Source organism: Rhinopithecus bieti, unplaced genomic scaffold (genome assembly GCF_001698545.2).
Source record: "Rhinopithecus bieti isolate Rb0 unplaced genomic scaffold, ASM169854v2 scaffold_51905, whole genome shotgun sequence".
NCBI lineage: Eukaryota > Metazoa > Chordata > Mammalia > Primates > Cercopithecidae > Rhinopithecus > Rhinopithecus bieti.
This window is the reverse complement of record NW_016821253.1, coordinates 607,189-631,649: the sequence shown is the minus strand read 5'-3', so window position 1 is coordinate 631,649 and position 24,461 is coordinate 607,189. Positions and strand designations below refer to the sequence as shown.

Sequence of the window (24,461 nt, the reverse complement as noted above, 5' to 3'; positions counted from 1 at the left end):
TTATTATATTGTTGCAGAAATAAAAAATTGTGCAGCACTGTGGTAGGATAGACACATAGGCCAATTGGACATCTATAGGCCAAAAAAAAAAAAAGAAAAGAAAAGAAAAGAAAACGGAGAGAAAGAAAATCAACCTAAATCCCACACCTAATATATTGATTCTAAATGGATCAAGACTTAAATTTAAACCTGAAAACCATACAGCCTTTTAAAAACAACACAGGAGAGAATCTCTGGGATGTGGCTCCTGGCAGCGTCCTTAGACTTGACACCAGAAGCAAGATTCCTAAGACAAGAAATTGATGAACTGCATCGCCTCAAAATTAAACATTTTGCTCTGTAAAAGCCCATATGAAGAGGATTAAAAGACAGGATACAGACTGGGAGAAAATATATTTGCAAAGAACAAAAAAAGGAGCAGAACTTTGACACAGAAAGAATTCTCACAACTCAGCAGTTTAGAAAAATTCAATCAGAAACTGGGAAAAAAGCATCAACAGACATTTCACTGAGGAGGATACACAGATGCCAAGGAGGGCGTGGGAAGATGCCCCAATCCTCAGCCTTTAGGAGAACAGATCAAACGCGCAACAAGCTGTGGCCACACACCTATCAGAGTGGCTAAAATTAAAAACATAAGATAGTGACAACATAGAATGCTGGGGAGGATGCAGAGACACTGGAGAACTCAGACCAGGTCGGGGGAGGCGAAGTTGCGGAACCAAGCTGGAAAGCACGCAGTAATGATTCAGCCCAGCTAGTGCATCTGGGAGCATTTGTCCTGAAGAAATGAAGACTCAAGTTTCCAAAAAGCCTGTAGAATCTCTGGGAAATGTCCTCACGGGCGGAAAATGTTCTCACGGGCAGAAAATGCACAATGTCTTTATCTTTGTGTCATCAATACAGAGACCAATGCCTTGAAGTGGCGTCTGTGTAAATGCTGGCTACATGAAAGACTCGTTTACGAGTAACAAGGAACACGGGTGAAAGCCCTGAGGACCTGGAGGTGCCGAGCGCTTCTGGTTTAATTCTCACAGCACCCTGGAAAGCTACTTACAGTCAAGTTTATGATAAAAATGAGGTCATTTGGGGTAAAATAAAGCACCTTGCCTAATGCGACATAGTGACCATCTGCTCTGGAGTGAGCGGCGGGTCAGTGCAGCACTGACGCACCATCTCTTCCCAGCCCAGCACTCAGCCTCCGCACCAGGAGGTCCTCAGAAATGAGGAAGGCAAATAGAAAGCAAGTGGTTCACTGGAAGGAAAGTAAGTTATAAACAAGGGCAAACAAAGTGCTGAGACATGCGTAATTCCGGCACAAGGCTTAGGGTAAGGCATGATGTTTCCCCACTGGGTTCAAAGAAACAGCACTCCCTGGTTCCTCACTGACATCCTTCATTCTGATAAGGCAGAGTCCCTTTCCTGTGCTGCCAACTGCTCAATTTAGGAAGATCTCTTCCTTGACTTAGGAAGCTGTCAGTGCACACAAAGCAATCTTGTCTACTCCTGTGAATATGCCCAAAAGAACAGTGTGAGAAATAATAGGATCCTGATTATATGCTCTTTGGTAGATGGTGGCACATAAATACAAAATCAGTTCCCATTTGCACCTGCCTGTAGAATATATCCCTTCAGTGGGATCTGTTCTTAATCAGTACCTAAGTTATTTAAGTAGGAATATACTGCTACATATTGTTGAAAATTTCTTATTGTTAAAGCTTAAATAGATATTTTTCTTAGTATAATAGTAATACCTGTGTCATGGAAAATGTACAAGCACTGAGCAGCAAAAAGGAATATGGCAGTTATCTTAACAATCTTCAGAAACATACCTTGTCTACATTTTGGTATAAGTTTGTCCAGCAATTTCTTTTTTTTTTTTTTGAGACAGAGTCTTGCTCTGTCTCCCAGGCTGGAGTGCAGTGGCGTGATCTTGGCTCACTGCAAGCTCCGCCTCCCAGCTTCATGCCATTCTCCTGCCTCAGCCTCCCGAGTAGCTGGGACTACAGGTGCTCACAACCACGCCCAGTGAATTTTTTGTATTTTTAGTAGAGACAGGGTTTCACCATGTTAGTCAGGATGGTCTCGATCTCCTGACCTAGTGATCCGTCCACTTCGGCCTCCCAAAGTGCTGGGATTACAGGCGTGAGCCACCGCGCCCGGTCTGTCCAGGAATTTCAAATGCTGCACAGGGTCGTTTAGGCTGACTGAGCTGTAGTCGAGATGCCTTTTGCATACAACACCTCTAAGCACCTTCTCCCAGGCTCCATTTACATTTGCTAATATTCATGGGCACCTTCCTTGTCCATGAGGAGGAGAAAAGAGTGTGTATATGTGTGCACAAGCACAATGTGGGAGAGGTTTATGTCTAAAGCTTTGAAGAAAAGTGGATAATTTGGTGTTTTTTATGGAAGTTCAAGTCTGAGAGTCTGCAGTTAAAGAAAGAGCTGGAAACCTAGGTGAGTTTACCAGAAAAGCCCTGTGCAAAATGTAATAGAAGAAAGCTCACAGAACTATTAAAGAAAGGCTTTAAGAGACAAGCAGAGAGATCTCAAAGGAGATGATACAGTAGAACATGCCAGGAATTGACCCCTCCACAAAAACACAACAAACAGCAGCGCCCCAACATACAGGAAGCATTTGGCAGAATTGCAAGAGGAAACAGAGAGTTCTGTCAAAGCAGTTGAAGACTCCAGTACCTCACTTTCAATTATAAACAAGACATTTAGGCAGAAGATTAATAAGGAAATAGGAGAGCTAAACAACAGTATAAACCAAATGGACCCAGCAAACACTGACAGAGCACTCCACCACCACCAGCAACTTATATATTCTTCTCAAGGACACATGAGACATTCTCCAGGAAAGACCATATCAGAAAATACTTTGAGACTAACAAAAATGAAAACATGACATACGAAAGCTTAGATGATGTAGCCAAAGCAGCACTCAGAGGAAAATTTATAGCTGTCCATACCTGCACCATAAAAGAGGACCTCAAATTCATAATCTACCTTTACACTGTGAATAACTAAAAAACTAAGAGAAAAATAAATGCAAAGCTAGCATATAGAAGAAAATAATGTTTAGAGCATAAATGAAATAATAACAACAAAATAATAGAATCAACAAAACGTAAGTTTATTATTTGAAAAGATCAATGAAATTGGCAATCTTTAGCAGGATTATGGCAAATGAAAGAACAATTACAACTTAGAAAACAAAAGTGGGGGTATTTCTGCTGACTTTTTACAAATAAGAAAGATTACAGGAGAAAACTGTAAAGAAATACATGCAAACAAATTAGATAATATTGGTAGAATGGGCAATTCATAGAAGCACATAAATTACAAAAACTGACTCATTAAGAAACACGTCTGAAGAGCCTTATAACAAACAAAGTGACCGAATCAACAATAAAAACCTCCTACAAAGTAAAAGTCTCAGACCAGCTGCCTTCACTGCTGAATTCCACCAAACACTCAGAAGAGAGTTAACACCAATCCTACTCAAACTCTTCCAAAGAGTTGAGGAGAAGAGAACACCTCCTGAGACACTCCACAAGACCAGCACGGCCCTGGCAGTGAACAGTCTCTTCAACAGATACTGCTGGAACACCCAGATATCCACACGCAGAAGAATGACAGCAGACCCGTATCTCATACCTTCTACCAAAACAACTCAAAATGGATCAAAGACATGAAATAAGAGATAAAAAACATAAAAGGCTTAGAAAAAAACACAGAGATATTGGATAAGATCTTACTGTCTTAGACGTGATGCCCAAAGCACAAGCAACAGAAACAAACAATCAAATATAAATTGATCAAAACTAAAACCTTTTTGGTTTTTGCGTCAAAGGACACCATTAGCAAAGTGAAAAGACAACCCACAGAATGGGAGAAAATGTTTGCAGATTATGTATTTGAAGAGGGTCTAGTGTTCAAAATATCTAAAAACACTCCTGCAACTAAAAAATAAAAAGGCAAGCAACCCAATTAACAAATGGGCCAAGGACTTGAACAGACTTTTCTCTGAAGAAGATATACAAACAGCCAACAAGAACATGAAAATATGTTCAATGTTATGGTCATTAAGGAAATGCCAGTCAAAACCACAATGAGACACCATTTTACATCCACCAGGGTGGCAGTAATAGTAATTATAATTATAGTAATAAAAGTGAGGCCAGCCACAGTGACTTACGGCCCAGCTGCAGTGGCTCATACCTGTAATCCCAGCATTTTGGGAGGCTGAGGCAGGCAGATCACTTGAGGTCAGATACAACACTAGCCTGGCCAACATGGCAAAACTCTGCCTCTACTAAAAATACAAAAAAGAAAAAAGAAAAAATCTAGCTGGGCACGGTGCACTGAGATCGCACCACTGCACTCCAACCTGGATGACAGAGACTCCACCTTAAAAAACTAATAAATAAGGCCGGGTGCAGTGGCTCATGTCTGTAATCCCAGCACTTTGGGAGGCCAAGGTGGGTGGATCACGAGGTCAGGAGATCAAGACCATCCTGGCTAACACGCTAAAGCCCTGTCTCTACTAAAAATACAAAACAATTACCCAGGCGTGGTGGCAGGCGCCTGTAGTCCCAGCTACTCGGAAGGCTGAGGCAGGAGAACGGCATGAACCTGGGAGGCAGAGCTTGTGGCGAGCCAAGATTGCACCACTGCACTCCAGCCTGGGTGACATCTCAAAAACAATAATAATAATAATAAATATAATAATAATAATAATAAAAGTGTTGATGAGAAATAGGAGCCCTCATATCTCACTGGTTGGAATGAAAAGTGACTCAGAGACTGGTAAATAGTGAGGTAGTTCCTCAAAAAGTTAAACACAGAATTCCCGTGTGACACAGCAATCCCACTTCTAGGTATACATCTAAGAGAAATGAAAACATATCTGCACAGAAAAATGTATCCAAATTATAGCCACGTTATTTATAATATCCAAACGGTAAAAGAACCCACACATTCGTTAGTGGATGTATGAATGAATAATTAAGATACATATGTATTAGGCCGGGCGCGGTGGTTCAAGCCTGTAATCCCAGCACTTTGGGAGGCTGAGACGGGCGCATCACGAGGTCAGGAGATCGAGACCATCCTGGCTAACACGGTGAAACCCCGTCTCTACAAAAAAATACAAAAAAACTAGCTGGCGCCTGTAGTCCCAGCTACTCGGGAGGCTGAGGCAGGAGAATGGCTTAAGCCCGGGAGGTGGAGCTTGCAGTGAGCTGAGATCCGGCCACTGCACTCCAGCCTGGGTGACAGAGCGAGACTCCGTCTCAAAAAATAAAATAAAATAAAAAAAAAGATACATATGTACAAAGGAATATTGTTCAGTTATAAAAAAGATTTAAATAGTATACCTGCCACAGAGTAAATGAACATCAGAAACATGGCAAATGAAAGAGATCAGACACATACCATTTGACGCTTTGCATATCTGCAGAGATGGAAAGCAGATTAGTGCCGAATCTGGAGGAGGTGAATGGAGTCACGGGTCCAGGGTGTGCTGGGGTGATGAAAAATCGTGAACCGAGAGAGAGATGGTGGCTGTAGGACACTGTGAATGTACTAGATGCCACCGCAATGGACACTGTAAAGTGGATAATTTTGTCTCCTATGAATTCAATTTCAATTAAAAAAAAAGTGGCAAATGGTGAAAATAATTTTCTGAGAAAAAGAAATTGATGAATGTCACAAAGGCTCTGGCCTTTTCAAAAATAAGAATTGTAGAATGAATCAGTGTTTTCAGTTATGTAAATGTATACATGATTTAAAAGTAAACATTTCAAGATTAACCATCTAAAACAGAGAGACGTGGATGGAGACGCAGGACACAGGTTTGGGGAGAAGACCCTTCTTCCTGCGTGGTGGGCTGGGCAAGGCTCTGATGTGTGGACCCCGGAAGCTCCCGTGGCGGCTTCTCGCCCTCCGTATTCTCTTGTAGAGCAGCAGCATCTGTGAATTTTCACAAAGTGGAGCTCCGGAAAGAGACCAGGCAAATGGGAACTGGGGAGGAAAAACCGAAAGGCGGAGACGCTCAGTGACCTCTGGGGCAGGTGGGCAGTGGCCTCATCTGACACCTGCCCCCAGGGATGCACCCAACAGGACATGGGGAGCTCGGCCTCGGTAAACTCTGGCTGTCAGATCGGTGGCCACTAGAACTACAAACACTTGTTCATTAGGAATAAAAGTGTCCCAAGTGGGACTTTCTCAGGTGAGAGAAATGCTCTGTGTCTTGATGGGAATGTGGGTTCCTCGGTGGCCACATTGCCAAAGTCACTGAGTCACACACAGAAGCACTGAGCATCTCACTGTGTGTAAATTCTGTCTCCACAAAGGAACAAGGGCTGAACACCAGTCACCTGCTTTGTGCAGGGGAGTGAGTTAGCAATTCTGAAGCCATCTTGCTTAACACATGGGAAGTATCTTGAGGAGAGTGGTCTGTCTATGATTGCCGGGGAGGGCATGGACATGCATGGACTACGTCACTTCGGAGAAGTTTCAGCCTCCTAAACACGTATCATCTGGCTCTGCCCGCTGAGAGGGCCCAGGAGCAACGAGCTTACCCAGGGTCCAGAGCTTGGTTTCCAAATCTCATTCTCCACTGATGAGAACCAGCGTCCCCGGAGAAAGAGCTGAGCCCAAGACCACGGCCGGGGAGCCCCAATGCCTTAGAGAGTGAGGAAGTCTTCAGAGAACGCTGGTGAATGTTCAGAGACACTTAAGCAGCTCAAAGAGGCTCCCACCAGCCAGAGCTGGGAGCGTTTTACAGCCAAACTGAGTGACCGTAGTAAAGTATTGTGATAATTAACATGATAAAAATCCATGAGTTTAGCCTGGTGTGGTAGCAATGCAGAGGCCAGAGGATCCCCTGAGCCCAGGAGTTTGAGGCCAGCCTGGGCACCCAGCCAGACCTGTCACTGCAAAAAGGAAAAACAAAAAAGACTCTATAAGTCTATACTGATATGATTGAAACAAATAAATAAATGGTGTTAATGAGTGACTGATTAAATAAATGAAAAGTTTTCACTCACAGCAGAATGATAGCAAATAAATATAGAAGGAATGGGTGGTGAGCTTAGAAAATCGTGAATGAAGAGAAACAGGACAAAAAGTGTCTTCCCACGAGTTACTTACTTATTAGTTACAAAAGGAAAGGTTCTAACTTTGGTGGAGAAAACTGGCCAACAGCCCCTTGACCACGTGATCAGTCAGCCTCAGCATGGAGGCAGGACGGCCTCGTCTGCACGGGGTATTAACAGGAAGCCTGGAAAGACCACTGGGGCTTCGGCGGTGCTGCTGCTGCACAGACCACACCTGGATGGGACGTCGAGGAGGTGTCAGACAAACCCAGACTGAGGGGCTGGAAGAAATCACTGGGCTGAACTCGGAGGGTGTCGAGGTAAGAGAGATAAAGACCTCCCGAGGAGCTGCTCCATGTGAGAGAGGACGGCAGGTGCGACCACACGGCGGACGGCAGGTGCAACCACACGTGCAGCAGGTCGTGCCCCAGGTCTTGTTCCAGGACTCTGAAAAGAGAAGCTGTCAAGGATATTGTTGTGTATTAATAAATTGTGCACTAGATAATATAGTACTTAATTTAGTATACAGATAGTGGATTAGATCATAGTATTGCATTACAATTATATTTCCAATAGTGATAGCTGTGCTTAGGCTGTCAGAAAATACACAATGAAGTATGTAAAAATTAAAGAACCACTATGTCCACAACTTAGTCTCAAATGGATCAGAAAAAGATAGATAGATAGATGATAGATAGATGATTAGGTTGATAGATCATTAGATAGATGATAGATAGATGGTAAGAGAGATGATTAGGTAGGTAGATAGATGATAGATAGACGATAGACAGATAGATGATAGATAGATGATCAATAGATGATAGATAGATATTAGATAGATGATAGACAGATAATGTGATGGGGCAAAATGTACCAGTTGGTATGTCTGGGTAACACATTATCGACAGTTTTAAAAATTATTCTTACAACATTTCCATAAGTTTGATATATCGAAATTTCAAAAATACAAATAATTGCATCCTCCAAAAATGGCAGCAATAAATGAAGGAATGAATAAGTCGAACTTGATTAAAAGCTTACTTTTATTTATGAAAAGACATACGAGAGTGAGAAAGCAAGGTGATGTCTGTGCGCATGTGTGTTATGAAAGAGATGTCCACGTAGCTCATAAATACATAAGCAGCTTTGCACCATCCATGGGCATAGAAAGTGGTGCAACCACTTTGGGAAAGTGTTTGGTGATATCTACAACAGAGAAACACATACACACACACACATACACACACACAGTTGTGAGTTAGCAATTCCACTACTACCAGTATAAATGACTGCTATGCCCACCAAAATACAGACACAAAAATGTTTATAGCAATTTTATTGATAAGAGCTAAAAAACTAGAAAGAATCTAAATGTTCAGCTGTAAATGGATAAATATGTTGCACAGTGGAATACCGTGTTGCAACAGAAAATCTAATAAACTATGCTGCAAAAATATGAATCTCACAGCTATAATGTTCCTTGACAGAAGCCAGAAGCAAGATAATACATATGATAACAAAGATACATATTCATATGAAATTCAAAATAGAAGTGAAATGAATCTTCAGAACAGGTTGTGGTGATGTTTGCTCCCAGGGCTGCTGGCCAGGAGGGAGCAGGGATCAGCCTTTGTGGTATGTGTGTTCAATGCCTATACCCGGGTAGTGTGCACACAGCTGTACACGTGGGCAAAGTCCACTGAGCTTCATGTTTGAGATTTGTGGTCATTGCTTTGTGTAGATCATACTTCAATATATGGAAAAATAAAAATAAAAAATAAGACATCCTTCATGTATTGCCATAGAATGGTGACATATACAACAATTAGGGCACGAGAACCATATTTCATTAAGTTTTCGTATTTCTCCCATCATAATACATAATGACTTCAAAGTATTCCATTTTATGCATATGCCATAACACTTTTGATAATTGCCTGTTCTTGAATATTTAGGTTATTTCTAATATTTCATTCCAATATTTTTCTCTAAACACTCGATCAATTGTCACCTCTGTTACAAAATCTCACCATGCATGCTTTTTTCTTTTTCTTTTCTTTCTTTTTTTTTTTTTGAGGCAAGATCTCACTCTGTCAGCCAGGCTGGAGTGCAGCGGTGTGATCACAACTCACTGCAGCCTTGACCTCCTGGGTTCAAGCGATCCTCCCGCCTCAGCCTCCTGAGAAGCTGGGATGAGAGGTGCACGCCACCATGCCTGCCTAATTTTTTCTTAGTTTTTGTAAAACAGGGTCTCGTTATGTTGCTTAGTTGGCATGCTTATTCTTTTGGTAGAGTGCCTGGTTGTTAAATTGCTGGGTACATGGTGGGAACCATGCTGAAGCTTTTCTAATGCATTCAAAATGTCTTCTATCAAAATCGTGTGCTAATTTACGTTCCAGCATGACAGCCCCTGAAGCATTCTGATTATGGAGACACTGTTCCTCTCTCCCCAGCACAAGCTCTTTTCATCTTCCACTTTCCAGTTTCCAGTATCACATGTGGGTCACTTACTTGGCCCACCCACATGGGTATTAATAATGGAATTATGTCTCCCACGTTTCCTAATGGGCTCATATTTAATGTCCAACCATGCGATGACGTTCACCAGCTGACACCCGGGGGGTTGATGTTGACGCCTCTTCTTTCTCTTCCTCCTCCTCTTCCTTGTCTTGCCCCTTTGTATTGTTATGGCAAAATAATATTCAAGGCAGTATGACCTTGTGACATAACCAATATAATAAATGATGCTGAAAAATCCAATCTAATCTATAGATGACCAATCAATGCACACATGCTTTTCAAGCAAACATCTATAACTCTTTTCAAGGAGAAAAGCTTTTTTCGGCAAAAGACCTTTGGCAAAAATTTAATGAAGTTCATATTCACTTCATTTTCCTGAAGAAATAAAGGTAACTTACATAAAGGCACAAGCATTCCCACGATATATCCCTGAGTCTACTGCTGGTAATGAATCAGTATTCTGGCAAGTCTCCAAACTTCGAAACCAAAGAATAGACCAAGATTTAGGATTGCAAATAAGTTTTTCCACTGCATTTTGAAAAAAAGAAATCACACTTGCAAGGATTGCCTAGAAGGCCTTTGTGACAGAGCCACTGTTTAATCCCCAGCCTCATCTCGATGACCAGCGCCTGCTGCCCCTCCGCCACCCAACGCACCCACCCCAGCAGCTGCCTCAGTGTCCTGGCATGTGTCTTCTTGGGATGGTCTGCCCCTTCCATCCTCTGTCCCACACCTGTCACCTCTTCGTCTGTAGAAGGAGTTATTTCAGGCCCCACCTAGAACAATGTTCTGCAGGAACCCCTTCCACCCCCAAGGCCTCCCCTCCTCCTCCCCTCATCCCCGGGGCTTGCTGACCTCTGTGTAGCTGTCCCATCCCTGTGACTGTGGCTGTTCTGTGGGGGTCCAGTCACGAAGTCAGCCTCGCTGGCCCCGCACACCATGGCCCTTCAGAGAGCCTCCCACGGAGGAGATTTGTCTCTAAAACGATACGGAGAGCTCCTCCTGAAACTGCTTCTGAGCTGCCTCTAAGGAACCATGTGACCTTGATCAAAGGGCTGCCTTGGTCTCTAGAAAGGAGGGGTGTGGAACGAGGAGGCCTAAATCCCCTTCCCCATGTCATGGTTTCCAAGAAGGATGAACAAGCTCCCTCCACACCCCAACCCTGCCACGTGTCCCCCGCACTGTACCTTGGTGTCACCACATTTGAAACAGCGTAGATCTGTCTGCAAACGCACACACTTCTGCTGACGCTGCCCTAAAAGTGATCACAGCGGCAGTCCCCACATGATCCGCCGGCCCCAGTTTTCACAGCTTCAGCACTTGACCACTTCACGGGGGATCCCATTAAGCTGTTGCTACATGATAGACACCCAATGTATTTTTACCAAATGAGTCAATTTGAATAATCTAGACTTGAGGTTAAATGAAAGCACAGAAAGGGTCAAAAATTACTAAAAGGACAGTAAACAAATGTTATAGAAATTCACCATTCAAGGAAGGAGGGGTGGGAGAAAAGGTGCATAATCCTTGCAAGCCTTTTTAGTACTGAAAGACAAGAAAGCTAAAGTGAAGTGGTCCTCCACCACCTAGTGGCCGGGCTCAGTAACAGGGAAACTCCGCTCAGTCCCTACAGCAAGGTGATTCTCAGGGAACTCATCGGGTTCCTGAATCCCACGAGTAATCAGTGAGGGTTAGGTTATTTTTCTAATTATTGATGATTACAATAGTAACACAAACTAGTTAATAGAGAATAAATCTAAGTAAGTTGAAAAGATACAAACAAACAATTAAAGGAAAAGTATGTATTTCTTAATCGTGTTTTGAAATAAAAGTTAAAATAAAATCACCATGACCATGGTTCCCTGCGGATTAATAGTTTATAATATATTTTACTCGGCTCACAAATGTGCCAACCAAGACCCACGAAGGCCAGAAGCTTTGCCTGAAGCCACACAGGAGCTTAAGGAACTCACGTGGGGTCAAGTGAAAAAGCAGTGGTGCTGGGATTCAAAGCCAGTATTAGGCAACTCACACCACCAACTCAGGCGTTTGATGCAATAAGAGGCAAGGTTACGCTGAGTTTATTTATTATGCTTCATATACTTCCAGCTGCATCTGAAAGGTGAGGGTGTATGGGATGGAAGCACATCTGGTGGGTGGACATGAGGACCACAGCAGCTGCGTCTGGACGATGAGGGTGCCTGAGATGGAAGATCTGGTGAGTGGACATGAGCATCGTGGGTATACTGAGTAAACTCAGCCAAGGATGCATTGCAGGAGGTGAGGAAGCTGACTGTGGTTTGGATGTCGTTTGCGTCTCCACCAAGTTCCATGTGAAACGTGATCCTCGGTGTCTTGGTGTTTGGAGGTGGGGCCTGGTGGGAGGTGTTCACGTCCTGGGGCTGAATCCCTCTTTGTGAGGTAGTGAGTGTGGTTTCACTCTCAGAGACTGGACTGGACTGGCTCCCGCTGGAGCTGTTGTTATAAGGTGCAGCTGCTGCTTCTGGTTGGTCCTCTCCGCATCTGTTCACTTCTCTGACCTTCTCCACCATGTTACCCAGCTCAGAAGCTCGCAGGGAGCAAAGACCAGGCCCTTGAACTTCTCAACCTACAGAACAGTGAGTTAAATAAATATTTTTTCTTATAAATTACCCAGTCTCAGGTAATTCTCTTAGCCACTCCACAGGGACAAGGCCGTGTGGGAGATGGAACACACCTGACCGGCCTGCCTCTGTGACAGAGTGAGGCTTGGGCAGCTCGGGCTACCTGCACAACCATGCAACCAGGGTCCCTTAAGCATGCAGGCAGGCCCTGGGGATGAAGTGTTAAAAGAGACCAACGACCTGTCTTTGGCTTTGAACAATTTCACACCCTGGGTCCTCATTTCTTCTCTACAAATTCCCCTGGTACTGTGTTCACTTACTGCCTGTACCATGCTCCTCCAATCATCAAACCACTACCCAGCTGGTTTCCCCTAAGCAATCTGGGGTTTATTCTCAGCTTTGCAGAATCATTGATGTCCGGCAATGCTTCTGGTTCTCCTTCTGGGCACCTGTTAAAACTGCACTCTTCTGCCCCCTGGAGGTTGTACAAGGGCATGTGACTTGCCTTAGTGAAAAGTGAACTCTGTCGTGGCTGGGAAGAAACCAGCAAGAGCCGAGTTCTTTGTCTCATCAAGACACCAGACACGTTCTAGACCTTTGCAGTCCAGTATGGGAGAAACCAGCCACATTAAAATGAAATAGAATTAAACATTCTGTTTCTCGGTTGCATTTGTCACAGGTCAAACGCTCAGAGCCATATGTGGCTCGAGGCTGCCATGTTACACAGTGCAAATCCACAGAGCGTTTCATCCAATGGTATGTCATTCCACAGCCCGCTGCCCTGACGAGGGAAATGCACAGAGCCTCCTCCTGACCCACGGCGCACATGTAGTAAGAGACAGAGCAAATTTATTTTTAAAGACACTAACATTTTAGAGATTTTGTGTCAGTAACACAATCTATTTTATCCTGTGTGTTGCAAGTTTCTTCCAAACTGCTAAAAAATAAATGAGTAGCTCAAAGCCATACAAAAAAGATAACATTGGTAAAGTAATCATATTGGTAAATATAAAAGCTAGCATTGGCCGGGCACAGTGGCTCACGCCTGTAATCCCAGCACTTTGGGAGGCCAAGGCAGGCGGATCTTGAGGTCAGGAGTTCAAGACCAGCCTGGTCAAGATGGTGAAACCCCGTCTCTACTGAAAATACAAAAAAATAGCTGGAATTGGTGGCAGGCGCCTGGAATCCCAGCTACTTGGGAGGCTGAGGCAGGAGAATCACTTAAACTCAGAGGTTGTAGGTTGCAGTGAGCCGAGATTGCACCACTGCACTGCAGCCTGGGCAAGAGAGTAAGACTCAGGTCTCAAAAAAAAAAAGGCCAGCATCATTGTATTTTTGTTTGTAACTCCCTCTTTTCTTTCCTACATAACTTGAAAAGCATAGGTGAGAGTTTTAGAGACTAGAGAAGCAGCTGTCCATTCTGGACCCCTGGTGATACAGGTGCCCAGAGTGTGGAGATGAACTAGACGTGGCTCCGTCGAAACCCAAAGCCATGCGATGCTTTGTAAAAATGTTTCTCTGGAATTAGGTTTCAGAATACAAAGCAAGAATTATCTGGAGCCAGCACCATTTACACATATACCTCTTTCCGCCATGATCTTGTCTGTCCAGCTATTACTAAAACCGGGGAGGGGATGCACCACACAAGGGCATCCTTTGTGACAGTAACATCAGGCTGTAGAGCTGTGTAGGAGCAGAGTCTATCTGCTCCTGAAGCTATGCTGGATCAATTCAAAATAGATTGCTGTAAGATTAGAATGTTAATTGTAATGTCAAAGGTAAATATAAAGAAAATAACTAAAAAGTTTATACAGACGGGAAATTAGTCAAGGATCAAAGGAGTAGAGTATGTCAATCAAATACAAAAATAAGGCTGTATAAGGGGAATCATGAACAAGAAAGAAGACATGAAAACAAATAGAAAAATGGCAGAAGATCCTTCTTGTCGTTAATTACTTTAAACATAGAAGCATCAAACTCACTGGCTAAGGTACAAACTTGGCAAAATTTTTTAAATGACCTAATAATCACAAGATTTGCTTTAGAGCCAAAGGAATAGGTAGGGTGAGGGGGATGGCGGAGAAGCCATCCTGCAGGAAGATACCGGGAAAGAGCTGGGGAGCCACACCAGGACCTGAAAAACAGACTTTAAGTCAAAAGGGTCACAAGAGATGAAGAATAATTGATAAAAGGGCTTATTGATCTCGAAGATAGAAAATTAAAAGCAAATATACATCAAACAGAAAAACCCCACACTATATGAAGAGAACATTGACAGAATGGAAAGGAGAGCTCATAAAAATGTCAACGTTCACTTCAGTAATTACAAGAACAATATTCGGAGGAGTGATAATGACCTAGAAGCAGCCCACAGAAAACTCCACCAACCAGCAGCAGAACCGACATTCATCTCAAGTGCACACGGAACATTCTCCAGCATAGAACAGATGTTAGTCTGAGACAAGCCTCGACAAATGTGAAAAGATTGAATTCATACAGAGCCTTTTCTCTGATCACCAATAGAATGAAGAAATTTACAAACATATAAAAATTAAGCAACACACTCCTCAGCAACTAATTTGTAAAAGAAAAAAAATTGCAAGAGAAATTAGAAAATACTTTGAGATAAATGCAAACAAAACCAAAGTTTACTAAAACTTATGATCTGAAAAGAAAGCAACCTTCAAAGGGAGATTTATAGGTAAAAAGGCCTAAAGCAAAAAAAAAAAAAAAAAAGATCTCAGTTGGTAGCCTAACCTTACTAGCAAAAGAAGAGCAAACTAAACCCAAAGTTACCAGAGGTATGGAGATGCTGAAGGTTACAATGGTGATCATCATAGTAGATGAGAGAAAAAAAAAATAGAATCAACAAAACCAAACACTACATTTTTTTGAATAAACAAAACTGTCAAACCCTTAACTTGTTGACTAAAAAAGGAGAGATGGTGTAAATAGCCAAATTCAGAAATAAAAGTGGGTATATTACTACCACCCTTACAGATGTTGAAAGGATCATAAGAGAATGCTGGAAATAGTTGTATGCCAACAAATTAGGTGACCTTGGGAAATGGAAAGAGTCCTGGGGACAGAAATTACCAAGCCCCACTCAAGAAGAAATAAAAATCTGAACAGACCTGTCAGGAGTAAACAAATCGATTCAGTCTTCAAAAATTCCTCAATAAGCAAAAGGCCAGGACCAGATGGCTTTATTGGCTAGTTCTAGAAATCACTGAAATAATACCAATCCTCAAAACAAAGTACTCTCCTTCCAAAACACACCCAAGGAGAGAACACTTCCTAACCCATCTTGTGAAGCCATCATTACACCAACACCAAAGCAAGACAAGATACAACAGGAAAATAAAACTGCCAACCAGTGTCTCTTAATGTAAATACTCGTAAACTCTACAACAACAAAGGCAGCAATCCAAGTTCAACATGTTAAAGGGATTATACACCCTGCACAAGTGTGATAGATGCCAGAAATGCAAGTGAGGTTCAGCCTCAGAAAATCGATGAATGTAACACATTACATTAAAAAAAGAAAATAATAATCGATGTAGAAAAAACATTTGACGAAATTCAATATTATAAAAACACTCAGCTAACCACGGAAGGAGGTCTCTCTTCCTTGGCCCAAAAATATCCTTTTGGGGCTGTGAAAATGTAGATACAACCACCCCGGACACAAGCTGATAGTTGCTGAAGCTGGAGTTAGACACAAAGGAGTTCACTATGCTACTGTCTACTCTCATGTTCTTGAAATTTTTTGTCATAAATGCTTACATCATCACGTGTAAAAGGTATATTACTTTGACTACTTTCATCAGAATAACAGGTCTTTATATTCTCAGTACACCTAAGTCATCACAGGATAAATTTGCCTTCCATTTTATGTCAGGTCATTTAGCAAAATGTACATTAAGTGCCAGTCCTTGGGCTAATGCATAAGCAATGTGTGAGAACACTGTCTTAGTGAATTTGAGCTTCTCTAAGAAAATTCCATAAACAAGGTGGCCTGTTCTCCCAGTTCTGGAGGCCGGAGGTTCGAGATCAAGGCGGTGGGGGATCTGCTGTCGGGTGAGGGCCGCTTTCTGGTTTCCGGACAGTGCCTTTTTTCCTGTGTCCTCACATAGCAGAAGAGACGGGGTACTCTCTGCGTCCCTTTCATAAGGGCACTAATCTTATGATGATTCATGAGGCTCCACCTGCAAAACCTAATCACCTCCCAAATGTCCCACCTCCCAATACCATCACTTTGACCATTAGGTTTCCAACTGTGGATTTGGGGGACACATTTGGTCTATGGCAGGTACACATGGAGATGATTCTTGAATTTGAGCTTCAATCTATTAGGGTAGAAAAAAAAGCAATGAAAATATGATATAAATATACTTTACACACACACACACACACACACACACACACACAATTTTCATACCCAGTAAGACAGCTAATGTTTAAAAACGTACAGAGAAAACATAAAATGACAAGCATTTGTTGGGTTGTGGAGGAATCAGGACAATTAAGCATTCATGGCAGAAACATAATACAGTGCAGTCACTAAGGGAACTGTGCGAAGAGGAATATAATATAGTGTAGTCACTGTAGAGAACTGTATGGAGAGGAGTATAATATAGTTGGTCACTGTAGGGAACTGTATGGAGAGGAATATAATATAGTGTGTTCACTATGGAGAACTGTATGGAGAGGAATATAATATAGTTGGTCACTGTAGGGAACTGTATGGAGAGGAATATAATATAGTGTGTTCACTATGGAGAACTGTATGGAGAGGAATATAATACAGTGTGGTCACTGTGGAGAACTGTATGGAGAGGAATATAATATAGTGTGGTCACTGTGGAGAACTGTATGGAGAGGAATATAATATAGTTGGTCACTATGGAGAACTGTGTGGAGAGGAATATAATATAGTGTGTTCACTATGGAGTACTGTATGGAGAGGAATATAATACAGTGTGGTCACTGTGGAGAACTGTATGGAGAGGAATATAATATAGTGTGGTCACTGTGGAGAACTGTATGGAGAGGAATATAATATAGTTGGTCACTATGGAGAACTGTGTGGAGAGGAATATAATATAGTGTGTTCACTATGGAGTACTGTATGGAGAGGAATATAATACAGTGTGGTCACTGTGGAGAACTGTATGGAGAGGAATATAATATAGTGTGGTCACTGTGGAGAACTGTATGGAGAGGAATATAATATAGTTGGTCACTATGGAGAACTGTGTGGAGAGGAATATAATATAGTGTGTTCACTATGGAGTACTGTATGGAGAGGAATATAATACAGTGTGGTCACTGTGGAGAACTGTATGGAGAGGAATATAATATAGTGTGATCACTGTGGAGAACTGTATGGAGAGGAATATAATATAGTTGGTCACTGTAGGGAACTGTATGGAGAGGAATATAACATAGTGTGTTCACTATGGAGTACTGTATGGAGAGGAATATAACATAGTGTGGTCACTATGGAGAACTGTATGGAGAGGAATATAATATAGTTGGTCACTATGGAGAACTGTGTGGAGAGGAATATAATACAGTGTGTTCACTATGGAGTACTGTATGGAGAGGAATATAATACAGTGTGGTCACTGTGGAGAACTGTATGGAGAGGAATATAATATAGTGTGATCACTGTGGAGAACTGTATGGAGAGGAATATAATATAGTTGGTCACTATGGAGAACTGTGTGGAGAGGAATATAATATAGTTGGTCACTGTGGAGAACTGTATGGAGAGGAATATAATATAGTGTGGTCACAGGGGAGAACTGTATGGAGAGGAATATAATATAGTGTGTTCACTATGGAGTACTGTATGGAGAGGAATATAATATAGTGTGGTCACTATGGAGAACTGTGTGGAGAGGAATATAATATAGTTGGTCACTGTAGGGAACTGTACGGAGAGGAATATAATATAGTTGGTCACTGTAGGGAACTGTACGGAGAGGAATATAATATAGTGTGGTCACTATGGAGAACTGTATGGAGAGGAATATAAAATAGTTGGTCACTGTGGAGAACTGTATGCAGAGGAATATAATATAGTGTGGTCACAGGGGAGAACTGTGTTAAGACTCTTCAAAAAACTAAATAGAATTACCATATGACCAGCGATTCCTCTTCTCGCTATATTCCAACAAACAGAAAGGAAAACTGAAGACTGGGATTCAGATAGGAGGGATCTGTGCACCACTGCTCCTGGCAGCACCACGCAGAATAGTGGAAACGTGGAATCAGCCCAGAAGCCATCGCTGGATGAACGAGTAAACACGGTGTGGGGCACACAGATGGTGAAATGTTATCCAGCCTTAAAAAGCAGGGATGCTGGCACCTGCTTCCACATGGATTCAACCCAAAAACATGGAAAACATTATGCCAAGTCACAAAAAGGCAAACGCTGCAGGATTTCACGTCTGCGAGGAATCGACAGCAGTGAAGTTTCCAGAGACGGAAGGTAAAGCCAGGGCTTCCGGGCTGCCGGGCGGCAGGGGGCGCTACCGTTTAACGGGTGCGGCGTTTCCGGGGGAGAAGGTGGAACGTTCTGAAGACGGAAGAGGTGTCCGCGGCACCACAGCGTGAATGTGCTTATTGTCACTGAACAGTGCACTTCAGAATTGTTAAAATGGGCGATGTGTGTATTTTACACGACTGTGTGTATACAAATACAGCATGGAATCTGCGGATGGTAAAGGAATGCTCAGGGCTGACGGGAAGGAGGAACATGAAGACGCCTCCGAACAGACACTGCCACTCATGTGGGATGACACAGCAGCAGGCCCAGCGCCGTCTGGAAGAAAGACCGAGCCAGGAAGGGAGGAAAGAGGGATTTCCGTCCAGAGTCGCGACACACAGCCCCGTATCTCTCCAGCGGGGCTCGGCCACGGGCTGCGCCAGGCCAGAGCTGCTGTCTCCGTTCCAGGCTTTGCTCAGGGGACATGGCCCCGTCTGGTACTGTGGGTTCCCTGCACCGTCTCCCCTCAAACCCCCGCCCGAGGCTCATCACCTCGACTTGGCTTTCGGCACTGTGCTAGGCGCTGCTTGTGCTAAGAAAACCCCGTTCTGGGATCTGAAACTGTGGTGGTTCTCACCCGTGATTTGCAGTTAGCAGACGCTGACTGGCCTCTCCCCATCACCCAGGAGGAGGCTTGGAGATTCCTGCCTGGTCCGGGAGCCAGGAGCAGCTCCCAGGCAGGACTCGGAGCTCAGTCCAGGCTTTTCCTTCATGGACTCGATTGCATGTGAGACGCGTGTGTGCACCCACTCGGGGCTCACAGTGTGCACCCACCCACTCAGGGTCATACAGGCTCTGCGTAGGGGATCCAGACGAGGAAGATCTTCCCCGGAGGACTCTCATTGTTCCTACAAGATAACAGAAACCCATAAGCTGCAAAAATGAGATTCAAAGCCAGGTCAGAATGAGTTTAACTGATGTCCTTTCCACCACTAGTTTTCAAGAACTGAGCATTCTGTGATCCATGAATGAACAGCTTGTAATACAGGCACGTAAATATTTGGGCCTGTTGAAGGGATGCACACCTTAAGCATATGTATCTATGCATACACATATCTTTAACTTGATGATTAATGCTCTAGTTATCTGGCATGAAATAGCCTTAGATTTTATGTTTTCATCAGCATTTTAGAAACTTTGTGTTGTATTTATCATTAGAAATCATGATGCCAAACTATCCTTATGAAATGAACATTGTAACTACTATTTGTCAAATTGCTTCAGCAGCACTGAAGATGTAATTATTGGAATCACATATTGGAAAAAAATATGTGATTGCAAAGAGACAGGACAAAGGGAGGTAGCTGAAGGCAGAAAGGTCACTGCGGTTTTCTCAAGTCTTGCCGATAGACTGAAAATGGAGGAAAAGAGTACATTTCATTCTGGCTAGTATCAGCCGACATCCTGATGTCAGGAGAAACACGCTTTTAAGTCTGATGCTATTTAGCTTTTCAGCAGGCAGACTCCTTCAAAAGCATTAGAAGGTTCAGCACACATATTGAATTTTAGATACCTCTCAAAACTGTCTGAAAAATAAATCTGTTTTTCTATGATAAGATTCAGCTGGTGATTTGTTAAACAATGTTTCAGGGGCTGAATTCCTGCCACATTAAACATGATGTTTCCCTTGTTATCTAGAATGTCTTTAAGAAATTCCACTATCAGTTTATAAATTTCTCAGCAAGCCCATTGAAAGAGCCAGAGAAATTAAATGATCCTTCACTCTGTCGAGAAAAGAAAACCTATGGGTACGATTAAGTTCAGAAAGTACCTATCTCCTCAAATTTTCTTCTAAATGTGTTTTGAAAAGTAAAATGTAGTAGCATGAAAGAGCTAATGTAAAATAATGATAAATAAAATGTAAGAAAATTTATATTTTCTGCATGGAAAAATAACTGATTTTAATTGTTGACAGTGACGATGGAAGAACAAGACGAAAATTATCCTGGTAGTGAATTAGAAATCAGTAGATAGGAGCTGTACATTCTAGAACACGGCCGAGTGATCAGGAGACCAGAGCTGGACAGGAGGCTTCCACAGCAATGGGAGTGACTTTCAGGGGTGCATTTCGGCGAGGCAGAGCAAGCAGAAGTCACCACAGTGACCCCAGGAGAAGGAGGGGAGAAGATTACATCCATGGGATGAAGCCTGCAGAGCCCAACTTTCTGAACAAGGGGAAATACATTCTGCCATTGTCATGATGGGAAAAATCAATTAACTCATGATTTATTATCTACTTATTTATTTAGTTATTCAGCAACTCTGCTGAATGCCTGCTACATCCCAGGGATACAATATTGGCCAAGTCAGAATAAGTCCAACAATAACAGTATTTACAGTCCAGTAAAGACAGAATTAAACAAAAAAACAAATGAACAAGTTATAAATACAGTAACTGCATGCTGTGAAGTGCTAAGGTTTGCACAGTGTGGTGGACAGTGGCCTTGGCATTGAGAGGGGCTCACGGAGACTGACCCAAGTCTGTGGGTTGAGGGTGGGGACCAAGAGCTGAGTGGCTATGAGACCACCAGGTGCATACGCCACCTCTGGGCTGCACAGCAGAGGTCTGATTGAAGATACAAATCTGTGCACCAAGGTGGTAACTGAAGAAAAGGGCCTGGATGAGGTCACCAGAGAAGAAAGTCCCAGGAGGAAAAAGGTACTAGAGGGAGTGCTGAGAAGTTCCAGTTCTGACCAAGTAAGCCCTGTGTGCTGGGTAAGCAAACAGAGGGCCTGGAAGGTGGGAGAAGGCCTGGGAAGTAAATACCACAAAACCAGGAGTAGGGAAGGAGGAGGCTTCATCAGAAAGCTGAGTGCCCCTGCATGGTGGAGTCAGGTGAGTGTCGTAACTGCATGATGACCGTGGAGGTCTCAAGACCTTAGAGAAGATTTGGGAGTGAAGTGATAAAGGCAGAAGCAAGGAAGCCAGGAAATTGCCCAAACAGATTTACATTTCACTGCTCACCTCCTCCCATTGTCACCCGCAGATCTTCAGACAGGCCTCCTACATGCTCTCTGTGGTCACTGCACTCTCTTGGGTTGGTTCTCACTCTATATCAGGTCAGGTGGAATCCTTGCTTGGTTTCAGGGAAATACAGCTCTTTTCTGTAAGTGTTTATTCTCTCAACCTCAAACCACAGGGAATAATTACTGCAATTTCACTTTAATGCCACCTCATACCAAAAGCTTTCTCTGTGTGTATGACTATTGGTTGGGTATCCACCTAGTAGTAGAAACTCTAGGTGATACGTGTATGTTGGGATTCAAGAGAGAATGGCAGAGTTTCACAGAGAAGTGACCCAACTGACGCTCTCAGCAGCAGGCTTTGATAGTGCAAGCTGCTCACACCCTCACCTACACTTCATGTGGTCAACAATATTAATAGAGCATTTCTGGTGGAATGTAATTTTGTTTTATATTGTTTCAATTGTCATTCTCCTAACGGTCAATGGGATTGAACAACTTTTCATTTATTCATTGGTTATTTGGAGACATCCTTTGGTGAGTTGCCTGTTCATGATTTTTGCCCTTTTATTGACACTTTTCTTTATTAATTTATAAATATTATTATTACTATAATGATTCCCTTGATAGTCATGGGTATTGCAAATGTTTTCTTATCATCGGTGACTTTTTAAACAAACAAACTTAGCGAGGTCTTTGATCAATACAAGTTCCTTTTTCTTTATAGCCAAAGCCTTTTAATCCATTTAAGATTTTTCCCTCCTACTCTAATAACATAGGAGAGTATATTTCATTATCTTCTGGTAGTGCGATAGTTTTACATCTCATATTTAGATCTACAATCCATCTATATTTTATTTATTTCACTGTGTACTTCCATTTGATCCAGCACCACTCACCCAAAAGCCTTTCCTTTTTCGTTGCACAGTGCCAGCTTTATTTACTTAATTTATTTAATTTTATTTTTCCATAGATTCTTGGGGTACAGGTGGTATTTGGTTATGTAAGTAAGTTTTTTAGTGGTGGTTTGTGAGATTTTGGTGCACCCATAACCTGAGCAGTATGCACTGCACTCTATTTGTAGTCTTTTATCCCTCATCCCCTTCCCATTCTTTCCCCCCAGGTCTCCAAAGTTCATTGTATCATTCTTATGCCTTTGAGACCTCATAGCTCAGTTCCCAAATATCAGTGAGAACATATGATGTTTAGTTTTCCATTCCTGTGTCACTTCACTTACAATAATAGTCTTTGATCTCATCCAGGTTGCTGCAGATCCCATTAAGTCTTTCCTTTTTATCGCTGAATAGTATTCCATCACATATATATATACACACACACACATATATATATATACACACACACACATATATACACACACACACACACACACACACACACATATATATATATATATATATATATACTGCAGTTTCTTTATTCATGCATTGATTGATGGCCATTTGGGTTGGTTCCAAGATTTTCCAATTGCAAATTGTGCTGCTATAAAATGTGTATGCAAGTATATTTTGATATAATGACTTCTTTTCGTCTGGGTAGATACCTAGTAATGGGATGCTGGATCAAATGGTAGTTCTACTTTTAGTTATTTAAGGAATCTCCACACTGTTTACCACAGTGGCTGTACTATTTTACATTCCCACCAGCAGTGTAGAGGTGTTTCCTAATCACCACATCCATGCCAATATCTACTGTGTTTTAATTTTTTGATTATGTCCATTCTTGCAGGAGTAAGGTGGTATCACATTGTAATTTTGATTTGCATTTCCCTGATCATTAGTGATGTTGAGCATTTTTTCATATGTTTGTTGGCCATTTGTACATCTTCCTTTGAGAATTGTCTATTCATTTCCTTAGTCCACTTTTGTATTTTCAGAATTTCAGAACTGACTCATTTATGTATTTATTTTTTATTTTACTTTAAGTTCTGGGATACATGTGCAGAATGTGCACATTTGTTAGATAGGTATACATGTGCCATGGTGGTTTGTTGCACCTATCAACCTGTCATCTAGGTTTTAAGCCCTGCATGCATTAGATATTTGTCCTAATGCTCTCCCTCCCCTTGCCTCCCACCTGCCGACAGACCCTGGTGTGTGATGTTCCTTCCCTGTGTCCATGTGTTCTCACTGTTCAACTCACACTTATGAGTGAGAACATGCAGTGTTTGATTTTCTGTTCCTGTGTTAGTTTGCTGATGATAATGGCTTCCAGATTTGTCTATGTCCCTGCAAAAGACATGAACTCATCCTTTTTTATGGCTGCATAGTATTCCATGGTGTATATGTATCACATTTTCTTTATCCAGTCTATCATTGATGGACATTTGGGTTGGTTCCAAGTCTTTGCTATTGTGGATAGTGCTGCGGTAAACATATGTGTGCATGTGTCTTTATATTAGAATGATTTCTAATCCTTTGGGTATATACTCAGTAATGAGATTGCTGGGTCAAGTAGTATTTCTGGTTCTAGATCCTTGAGGAATTGCCACACTGTCTTTCACAATGGTTGAACTAATTTACACTCCCACCAACAGTGTAAAAGCATTTCTATTTCTCCACATTCTTGCCAGCATCTGTTGATTCCTATCTTTTTAATGATCGTAATGATCACCATTCTACCTGATGTGAGGTGGTATCTCATTGTGGTTTTGATTTGGATTTCTCTAATAGCCCACTTTTTTTTTTTTTTT

At 42.2% G+C, this 24,461-nt stretch overlaps 2 long non-coding RNA genes across 2 annotated transcripts in view; one reads left to right on the top strand and one right to left on the bottom strand.

Moving 5' to 3' along the window:
• Window positions 1-13,553: 13,553 nt before the first annotated feature.
• LOC108520798 (uncharacterized) overlaps window positions 13,554-24,461 on the bottom strand; it is a 33,606-nt gene continuing 22,698 nt past the window's right edge. The window contains exons 6-7 of the long non-coding RNA XR_001883018.1: window positions 18,377-19,635; window positions 13,554-16,580 (exon numbers count right to left, since the gene is read on the bottom strand). This is a non-coding gene — a long non-coding RNA (uncharacterized LOC108520798). The remainder of the gene's footprint in view (window positions 16,581-18,376; window positions 19,636-24,461) is intronic.
• LOC108520799 (uncharacterized) lies at window positions 19,598-21,624 on the top strand. The gene is made up of 2 exons (XR_001883022.1): window positions 19,598-19,685; window positions 20,703-21,624. It is a non-coding gene; the product is annotated as an uncharacterized LOC108520799 (long non-coding RNA).